The following is an 11,090-nucleotide window of genomic DNA, read 5'->3' as shown; positions in this document are numbered from 1 at the left end:
AGCAGCAGGCTTATGGACTAACAGGTGAGTAACCCCAGTAAAGAGAGGTTCTTTCCAGATTTGTCCAGCCAGAATCTCAGCTGTCATACCCTGACAGGTCACATGTCCAAATCACTGTGGCTCTGACCAAACACAGGTCATGTGATCACTTATAGAACCCACATGAAATGTGGAATTAAGAGGGGTATTCATCAGGGCTCTTCAGAGAGACAACCAATAGGATGGATGGACAGGTAGATACAGAAGAGGGAATTGAATGAGGGAATTGGCTCATTTGATTATGTAGGCTAAGAAGTCCCATGGCGAGCCATCTGCAAGCTGGAGACCCTGGGATGCCTGAGCTTGGCTCAGTCTAAGTCTGAAAGCCTCAGACTCAGGGAAGCTGACGGTGTAACTCTTAGCCTGGGGCCAAAGGCCTGAGAACCCATGAGGCCACTGGTGTAAGTGCTAGAGTCCAAAGGCCAGAGAGGCTGGAGTTCTAATGTCCATGGCAGGAGAAGAGGAGAGTATCTCAGTTCCAGGAGAGAGACCAGCTCAGCTATTTCTCTGTGTTTTGTTCTATGGTGGGTTAGGGGGAGCTGATTGGGTGGTGCCTGCCCACACTGAGGACAGATCTTCCACACTTCCTTCCTTCACACTCGCATGGTAATCTCTTCTGGAAACACCTCATAGGTATTCCTTAATCTAGTCAAGTTGAGACCTAAACTTAACAATCACAAGTGAAAAAGGGCTGTTTTCTCCAAGGAAAATAGGGATGTAGTTATCAATAGAAAAGGGAGGCTGGGTACAGTGGCTCCTGCCTGTAATCTCAGCACTTTTGGAGGCTGCGGCAAGAGGATAGCTTGAGCCCATGACTTCGAGACCAGCATGGGCAATATAATAAGACCCTTTCTCCACAAAAAATACAAAAATTAGCCAGGCAGGATATTGTGTTCCTGTAGTCCCCGTTATTCAGGAGGCTGAGGTGGGAGGATTGCTTGAGTCCAGAAGTTGCAGGCTGCAGTGAGCTATGACCCAAACCATTGCACTGAGTCTGGATGACAAAGCAATACTCTACCTCTATTTTTTTTATTATTTTATTTTAGACAGAGTCTTACTCTCACCAAGGGTGGTGCAGTATTGCAATCTTGGCTCACTGTGACCTCCGTCTCCCAGGTTCAAGCGATTCTCCTGCCTTAGCCTCCGAGTAGCTGGGATTACAGGTGCCCGCCACCATCTCCAGATAATTTTTGTATTTTTAGTAGAAACAGCGTTTCGCCATGTTGGCCAGGCTGGTGTCGAACCCCTGACCTGAAATGATCCACCAACCTGGGCCTCCCAAAGTGCTGGAATTACAGGCATGAGTCACTGTGCCTGGCCTATTTATTTATTTATTTTTTAAGGATGGAGTAAAAAGAGAGAGAAACATGGGCAGACAAAACAACAGATGGTCTTTCCAAGTGATCTGTTTGTGATTCTGTGCCAGGAGCTGAGAGACTAAAAAGACAGCCAGATCTAGTCCTTGATATTAAAGGGTTTGCAATCACTGGGAGAGGCAGCTGTTCAAAATAGCTCAAAGTGGCCTGGCATGGTGGCTCACACCTGTAATCCCAGCACTGTGGGAGGCTGAGGAGGGAGGATTGTTTGAGTCCACGAGTTTGAGACAACCGTGGGCAACACAGCAAGACCCCATCTCTACAGAAATTTTTAAATAAATAAATACTATTAGGTTGGTGCAAAAGTAATTGTGGGTTTTGCCATTACTTTGATAAAGACCGCATTTACCTTTGCACCAACCTAATAATGTCCAGAAAGATCTTCAAGGTATCAAACAAATACATCATAAGTAAATACAAGCTCAAAGACATGACTTAATGTAAGAGAAGTAAAGCAAAGTGCAATGACAATACCCTGGAGAGAGGTTAATCCCGCTTGGGGAATATGGGAAAACTTAAAGGAGGAAGGTGGCTTTTAAGCTGTGATTCTAAACATGGGTAGGATTTCAATAGATACTGTTGGAGGCCAGAGGCAGCATTTTAGTTGATATTTGCATCCCCAGAGCCTAAAAGTGTCTCAAACACAATTATATTGGTTTATGTTACCTAGTGGAAGAGTAGAAAGAGTAGGCATCAGGGGATTTCCAGGCACTTCTGCAAAGGCAGTGCTCCCTAAAGTGCTGATAGGAATGGAACTCAGCTCTAAGGGCTCCCAGGCTCTGTACCTCTCTATTTCAACATTCCAAATTCCTGACAGAGAGACTCTGAGTAAGCTAGTTCACACTAGTGTTGGCCCTGAGTTTAATAATCAATGCCCGCCGGGCACGGTGGCTCAGGCCTGTAATCCCAGCACTTTGGGAGGCCAAGGCAGGTGGATCAGGAAGTCAGGAGTTCAAGACCAGCCTGGCCAAGATGGTGAAACCCGGTCTCTACTAAAAATAAAAAAATTAGTCAGGCGTGGTGATGAGCGCCTATAATCCCAGCTACTCGGGAGGCTGAGGCAGAGAATTGCTCGGACCTGGGAGGCAGAGGTTGCAGTGAACCGAGATCGTGCTACCACACTCCAGCCTGGCAGAATGAGACTCTGTCTCAAAATAAATAAATGAACAAACAAACAAACAAAACATAAATAACCAAAGGCCAAGAGGACAGGATCATATAATACCGATGTGGCCGAGGGGCCCATTTCAGTGTCTGATTGCAGGGAGGAGGGGCAACTCCCAGGAAAAGAGGATCCGTGAGCTAGGCAGGTACACAATACATGTGAATGAAATGTAAGCAGTGATACAGGACAGGGAAGTTGCTCAGGCAAAACGAACATCGTGAAAGCAGAAAGGCATAGGGGCTGAAGACTTGATTAATAATTATAGAATTACGGTGTGAGGCTGGGCATGGTGGCTCAAGCCTGTAACCCCAGCACTTTGGGAGGCCGAGGCAGGTGGTTCACCTGAGGTTGGGAGTTCAAGACTAGCTGACCAACATGGAGAAACCCCATCTCTACTAAAAATACAAAATTAGACGGGCGTGGTGGCACATGCCTATAATCCCGGCTACTCGCGAGGCTGAGGCAGGCTGAGGCAGGAGAAACCCCCAGGAGGCGGAGGTTGCGGTAGCCAAGATTGCATCATTGTACTCCAGCCTGGGCAACAAGAGCGAAATTCTAGCTAAAAAAAAAAAAAAGAAAAAAAAAGATTTTTGGTATGCTATAACTAAAAGAGCTCTTTTGTGTGTGTGTGTGTGTGTGTGTGTGTGTGTGTGTGTGTGTGTGTGTGTGTGAGAGAGTGACGGAGTTTTGCTGTTGTTACCCAGGCTGGAGTCCAATGGCACAATCTCAGCTCACCGCAACCTCCGCCTCCTGGGTTCAAGCAATTCTCCTGCCTCAGCCTCCCGAGTAGCTGGGATTACAGGCGCAAACCACCATGCCCATCTAATTTGGTATTTTTAGTAGAGATAGGGTTTCTTCATGTTGGTCGGGTTGGTCTTGAACTCCTGACCTCAGGATTCACCTGCCTGGTCTTTTTTTTTTTTTTTTTTGAGATAAGTCTCACTCTGTTGCCTAGGCTGGAGTGCAGTGGCACTATCTCAGCCAACGCAGTGGCTCCCGCCTGTAATCCCAGCACTTTGGGAGGCCAAGGTGGGTAGATCACCTGAGGTCAGGAGTTCGAGACCAGCCTGACCAACATGAAGAAACCCCGTCTCCGCTAAAAATACAAAATTAGCCAGGCATGGGCCCGGTGCATACCTGTAATCACAGCTATTCAGGAGGCTGAGGCAGGAGAATTGCTTGAACCCAGGAGGTGGAGGTTGTGGTGAGCCGAGATTGTGCCATTGCACTCCAGCCTGGGCAACAAGAGCAAAATTCCATCTCAAAAAAAAAAAAAAAAAGAAAAAAGAAAAAAGATCTGGTACAGTGAAATTTTCTGTGGCTGGAATTTAGAATTGCAGGCCAACAGACATATACACAGACTGAACATTTTCAGCAGCAGCGTCAAGTCAAGTCATGACAGGGGAAAAGCACAACTTTTCCACAAACTCCCTCTGCTGAGGTTCCTGGAACTGCTGTTCCCGAGGTGTGGTTGTTCAAGTCTACCGGAATTTATGAGAAGTCTCAGTTTCTCTCCAACAAGTCCCTCCTCCCCCTTTGCTTTTTGTATAAGATAATAATGCCTAATATGTATTGAGGAGATGCAATATGCCAGATGCTGTATTAAATGCTTAGCAGGTTGTCTCATTTAATCTTCACAACTACCTATGAGGCAGGCTCTTTCATATTCTCTATTTTTTTTTTTTTTTAGACAGTGTTTCGCTCTTGTTGCCCAGGCTGGAGTGCAAGGGCATGCTCTCGGCTCACCACAACCTCCACCTCCCAGGTTCAAGCCATTCTCCTGCTTCGGCCTCCTGAGAAGCTAAGATTACAGGCGCCCACCACCAAGGGCTAATTTTTTGTATTTTTAATAGAGACAGGGTTTCACCATGTTGGCCAGGCTGATCTTGAACTCCTGACTTCAGGTTGATCAGCCTGTCTCGCCCTCCCAAAGTGCTGGGATTACAGGCATGCACCACCACACCCAGCTAATTTTGTGTTTTTAGTAGAGACAGGGTTTCTCCATGTTGGTCAGGCTGGTCTTGAACTCCCGACCTCAGGTGATTCACCTGCCTCGGCCTCCTAAAGTGTTGGGATTACAGGTGTGAGCCACCACACCTGGCTTAGGACCTGACTCTTATCTGCTATGCTGCATGGTCAGCTGGAGAGTATCTTCCAACAAAAAACACTTTAATGCAAATTCACTGAAATCAGAATTGTGTTCTCTATTTGCAGATGAGGATGCTGAGGTTCAGAGAGGTTAAGGAGCTAGCCCAAGGTTGCACAGCTTCTGTGTCAGAGCCAGGATGTCTTGTCTCAGATCCCCTCAGCTTTCAATTTAATGCAATTGCTTCTATCAACTGCTGTGATGGTCAAGGGAGGAGAGAATGTGTAGGAAGGAAGAGGAGGATAACAGCTGTAGATTCAACACGAAGTTAAGTAAAATGACTAAAAAGATATCGACGTTTGGGAGGCCGAGGCGGGCAGATCACAAGGTCAGGAGATGGAGACAATCCTGGCTTGTTAGCGGTGAAACCCCATCTCTACCAAAAATACAACAAACAAACAAACAAACAAAAAACTAGCTGGACGTGGTGGCAGGTGCCTGTAGTACCAGCTACTTGGGAGACTGAGGCAGGAGAATGGCGTGAACCTGGGAGGCGGAGCTTGCAGTGAGCAGAGATCGCGCCATTGCATTCCAGCCTGGGCAAAAGAGTGAGACTCCGTCTCAAAAAAGAAAAAAAAGATATCAATGTTGATGAGGAGCTCCCTGCTAGCCTTCAAGAGTTCTGTCCTAGGAACAAGAGAGGGCAGAAACCACCCTGATGGAGCAAGTGGGGATGAGGACATGGGGCAATGAATGTGAAGTGATGGGGGTAACTTGAGGAAATAGCAAGGTCAGTATGGGAGAGAGGAAGGATCTTCAAGTCAGAAAGAAGGGAACAAGTGGAGAAGGTCAGGAAGGAGAAGAGAATTGAGAACACTCAAAGAGGGGAGAGGTGGGATCAAGAGCACTTCCATGCATTCATTATTTATTGAGCATCTATTATGTGAGCATGTTGACTGGGGAGTCAAGGGAGCCTGGAACGGAGAAGACACCTCTTCCTGGAACTAACAGTATAATGAGAGAGACAGATAAGAAACCCTGCAAACAGAGCTGGGTGTGGCGGCACACAGCTGTCATCCCAGCTACTAGGGGAGGGTGAGGCTGGAGGATGCCTGGAGCCCAGGGGTTCAAAGCCGCAATGAGCTATGATCACATCACTGCACACTCGCCTGGGTGACAGAGAAAGGTGCCAAATCCTGTCTCTACTAAAAATAGAAAAATTAGCCAGGGGTGATGGTGCACACCTGTAGTCCCAGCTATTTGGGAGGTTGAGGTGGAAGGATCGCTTAAGCCTGGTAGGAAGAGGTTGCAGTGAGCTGAGATCATGCCACTGCACTCCAGCCTGGGTGAGACCCTGTCTCAAATAAAATAAAATAAAATAAGGCTGGGCGCAATGGCTCATGCCTATAATCTCAGCACTTTGGGAGGTCAAGGCAGGCAGATCACCTGAGGTCAGAAGTTCGAGACCAGCCTGGCCAATATGGTGAAACCCCGTCTCTACTAAAAACACAAAACTTAGTCAGGTGTGGTAGTGGCCACCTGTAATCCCAGCTACTCGGGAGGCTGATGCAGAAGAATCACTTGAACCTGGGAAACAGGTTGCAGTGAGCCAAGATCTCACCACTTCACTCTAGCCTGGGTTACAGAGCAAGACTCTGTCTCTAAATAAATAAATAAATAAATAAATAAAAATAAATAAAAAAGAACTATGATGAATTCCACAGGAAACAGGATATAGAAATAGGGAGTAACAGGCTATAAATAACCTTAGATAAGAGTGGTTAGACAAGGCCTGTTGGAGTAACAAGGAAACAGCCACGCCAAAGCCGGGGAAGGAAAAGGAACAGCATATGCAAAGGTTCTGAGCTGGGAAGTGGACTGGCTGGAATTTAATGGGCTGCAGAGAAGCAGGTGGGGTAGGCAGGGCCTTGAAGGAGATGAGATAAAGGAGAACTGTATCCAAAGCCCCATGAGAATTGACTGGAAGAACAGAAGGACATGGTATGAATGATGTGTTAAGCGATATAGGAAAAAAACATAGCCTTGAAAACATTGAGTGGGAGGCTGGGCACAGTGGCTCACATCTGTAATCCCAGCACTTTGGGAGGCCAAGGTGGGTGGATCACAAGGTCAGGAGTTTGAGACCAGCCTGCCCAACATGGTGAAACCCTGTCTCTATTAAAGATACAAAAAATTAGCAGGGTGTGGTGGTGCGGGCCTGTAATCCCAGCTACCTGGGAGGCTGAGGCAGGAGAATCGCTCGAACCTGGGAGGCGGAGGTTGCCACTGCACTCCAGCCTGGGCGACAGAGCGAGACTCTGTCTCCAAAAAAGGTCTTGAATAATGATATCAGCATTAACAAACACAGAGTGTTGACTATGTACTAGCCACTGTTCTAAGCATGTAATTCATGTAACACATCTGTGAACTCATTTAATCTTTACAAGAACCCCATGAGGCAAATACTGTGACTTTACAGATGCAGAAAATGAGACTTACCTAAGGCTAAGTCACTTCCCCAAGAACACAGAGCTGGTAAATGGCAGAGCCAGGATTCAAATTCAAGTATAGCATGTCTAATTTGAGAGCTTGAGTATCTGTTTTTTCTTAATGATAACTATATTTGTGTCCAAACTTCTCATTAACCCTGTGAGAACTCCTTCACCTCTTCCCTGAAGGAATTAGCAGTAAAACCCAAAGTCAAGAGGAAAGCATGGCAAGAAAGAGAACCTTGGGGATGGTAAGTGGGTGACAAGTCACTGCGGTGACCAAAGGGAGTAAGGGGCAACTTGTGAGGGTAATGAGATCTTCATGGGGTTCAGCAACAGAAAGGCTCACCCAGAGCTGCCCAAACCCCCCTCACTAATATCACAGTGGAGAACAGGTCTGCGCAACACAAACCCCTTGGGCCTTCTCTCTGCCAAAACACCTCAGGCATCGTTATGCAGGGATGCCTCTCTCCTTCAGTTTCAACAGTCCTCCCCACTCAGTATTTTTTTTTTCTTTTTCTGTTTTGTTGTTGTTGTTGTTCGTTTGCTTGTTTGTTATGAGACGGAGTCTCACTCTGTCGCCCAGCCTGGAGTGCAGTGGCGCAATCTGGGCTCACTGCAAGCTCCTCCTCCCGGGTTCACGCCATTCTCCTGCCTCAGCCTCCTGAGTAGCTGGGACTACAGGCACCCGCCACCACGCTGGGCTAATTTTTTTGTATTTTTTCAGTAGACATGGGGTTTCACCGTGTTAGCCAGGATGGTCTCGATCTCCTGGCCTCATGATTCACCCGCCTCAGCCTCCCAAAGTGCTGGGATTACGGGCGTGAGCCACCGCGCCCGGCCCTTTTTTTGTTTTTTGAGACCAAGTCTCGCCCTGTTGCTCAGGCTGGAGTGATCCGCCTGCCTCAGCCTCCCAAAGTGCTAGGATTACAGGATGAGCCACCACGCCGGGCCTCAAGACTTATTTATTAATATTTAATTAATTCAGTCTTAGGTGAGCTCTAGGCTAGATGATAGATGCTGAGATTATGAAGACAGGCCTGAAGGGGTTCAAGTTTCCAGGAACCCACAGGTTAGGGGAAGGTGTTTGTTAGCATGTGGCCAGAGAGTCAGCCAGACCTGATTTTCATTCTGAGTTCCCACACAGTTTCTAGCTGTGAGACCAGTCTCGAGCCAGTCTTTCACTTTCTAAGTCTTCGTTTCGTCAGTTGTAAAATAAGAATTATAATATTACCCACCTCACTGGGTTCTGGTGAGGATCAAATGAGATAATATATGTAAAATGCTTAGCATAGTTCCTGGAACATAGTAGTGATTACTTAATCAATGTTAATTATTGTTTATTTTTCAGGAAGTAGGCCAATACATGGATTTATTAGAGTTCAAGGTAGAGAATATATTCTAGATGGGGAAACAACCTGCTGAGGGAGTCTGGTAGGAGATTAACTTTGCCAGTAAGAATAGAGGGAAGCCTAGAGGAGGTGATGTTGCAACAGGGCTTTGAAGAATGAGTAAGAGTTCTCAGGTAGGGACTGAGGAAAGGGAAGAGATTACAGGTGGAAGGAAGACTATCCACAGAGGCATGAAGTTGCAGAAGGTGTAGATATGTTTGGAAGAAGGTAGCACATTTAATAGGGTTTGTAGGACTAGGTTAGAAAAGGGAGGATTCAGATCAGCCTTTGTAGAAATTTTTTTTTTTGAGGCAGAGTCTCACTGTATTGCCTAGTCTGGATTGCAATGGCACAATCTTAGCTCACTGCAACCTCTATCTCCTGGGTTCAGGAGATTCTTCTGCCTCAGTCTCCTGAGTACCTGGGATTACAGGTGCCCACAACCACGCTTGGCTAATTTTTGTAATTTTAGTAGAGACAGACTTTCAACATGTTGGTCAGGCTGATCTTGAACTCCTGACCTCAGGTGATCCACCCACTTCGGCCTCTCAAAGTGCTGAGATTACAGGTGTGAGCCACTGCACCAGGCCTGTAGGATTTTATTATTCAAATCAAGAGGGAGAAAGAAGGAACATCAATTGAGCTCCTACCACATGCATGGCACTGAATTATAGTGCTTTTTTCTTTTCTTTCCTTTTTTTTTTTTTGAGACAGAGTCTCACTTTGTCGCCCAGGCTGGAGCACAATAGTGTGATCTCGGCTCACTGCAACCTCCGCCTCCCGGGTTCAAGTGATTCTCCTGCCTTAGCCTCCCAAGTAGCTGGGATTACAGGCACCTGCCATTAAGCCCAGCTAATTTTTTTGTATTTTTAGTAGAGATGGGGTTTCATCATGTTGGCCAGGCTGGTCTTGAACTCCTGACCTCAGGATTTGCCCGTCTCAGCCTCCCAAAGTGTTGGGATTACAGGCATGAGCCAACGCACCCAGCCATGGCACTGAATTAAATGATCAGCTTTTTTTGTTGTTATTTGTTTTTGAGACCAGGTTGGTCTTGTTCTGTTGCTCAGACTATAGTACAGTAGAACGATCATAGCTCACTGTAACTTCGAACTTCCTTCTGAGTTCAAGTGATCCTCCTACCTCAGCCTCCAGAATAGCTGGGACTACAGGCATGCCACCACTACGCCCGGCTAATTTTATGTAAAGTTGGTGTTTTGCCATGTTGCCCAGGCTGATCTTGAACTCCTGGCCACAAATGATCCTCCTGCCTCGGTCTCCCAAAGCTCTAGGATTACAGGCATGAGCCACTGTGCCTGGCTAGCATTTTTAAAATTTAACGTGGATTGGCCGGACACAGTGGCTCATGTCTGTAATCCCAGCACTTTGGGAGGCCGAGGTGGGCAGATCACTTGAGGTCAGGAGTTCAAGACCAGCCTGGCCAACATAGTAAAACCCCGTCTCTACTAAAAATGCAAAAATTAGCTGGGCATGGTGGTGGGCACCTGTAGTCCCAGCTACTTGGGAAGCTGAGGCGGGAGAATTGCTTGAACCCGGGAGACGGAGGTTGCAGTGACGCAAGATCATACCATTGCACTCCAGCCTAGGCGACAAGAGGAAACTCTGTCTCAAAAACAAAAAAAATTAACTTGGATTTTATCTTGCCGGTAAGAGGGAACCATAGAGATTTTTAAACTGACTGTGACATGATTGAATTTTTTTTTTTTTTTTTGAGCCAGAGTCTTACTCTATCACCCAGGTTGGAGTGCAGTGGAGGGATCTGGGCTCACAGCCTCCTGAGTAGCTGGGACTACAGGTGCGTGCCACCATGGCTGGCTAATTTTTGCTTTTGTTTTGTTTTGTTTTGAGATGGAGTTTTGCTCTTGTTGCCCAGGCTGGAATGCAATGGCGCGATCTCGGCTCACTGCAACCTTCACCTCCTGGGTTCAAGCGATTCTCTTGCCTCAGCCTTCCAAGTAGCAGGGATTATAGGTGCAAGCCACCATGACTAGCTAATTTTTGTATTTTTAGTAAAGATAGGGTTTCATCATATTAGTCAGGCTGGTCTCGAACTCCTGACCTCAGGTGATCTGCCCGTCTCAGCTTCCTAAAGTGTTGGGATTATAGGCGTGAGCCACAGTGCCCAGCCTAATTTTTGTATTTTTAGTAGAGACGGGGTTTCACTGTGTTGGCCAGGCTGGTCTCGAACTCCTGATCTTGTGATCCGCCCAACTTGGCCTGAATATATATTTATTTATTTAATTTTTAGGATGATGTCTCTGGCAGCCAGTGGAAGAATAGGATAGAGTAAGGAGAGAATTATCAGGTGATTAAGGCAGAGGCCCAAGGGACAGAAACTGCAGCATTTAGCCAAGAGGAATTTGGCGGGACATGGAGAAAGGCCAGTGTCTGGGTTGAAGAGAATTTTTGCAGGTCAAACCGATAGTCTCAGAGGTAGATTTTATGTGTTACTGGTGGGGAGGCCAATGAGGGAAACAGAGGCCAGCTCCTGAGAAGTCAGGGCAGGGTTTGAATGAATGGAACAAA

Source organism: Macaca mulatta, chromosome 16 (genome assembly GCF_049350105.2).
Source record: "Macaca mulatta isolate MMU2019108-1 chromosome 16, T2T-MMU8v2.0, whole genome shotgun sequence".
NCBI lineage: Eukaryota > Metazoa > Chordata > Mammalia > Primates > Cercopithecidae > Macaca > Macaca mulatta.
This window is presented reverse-complemented; position numbering follows the sequence as displayed.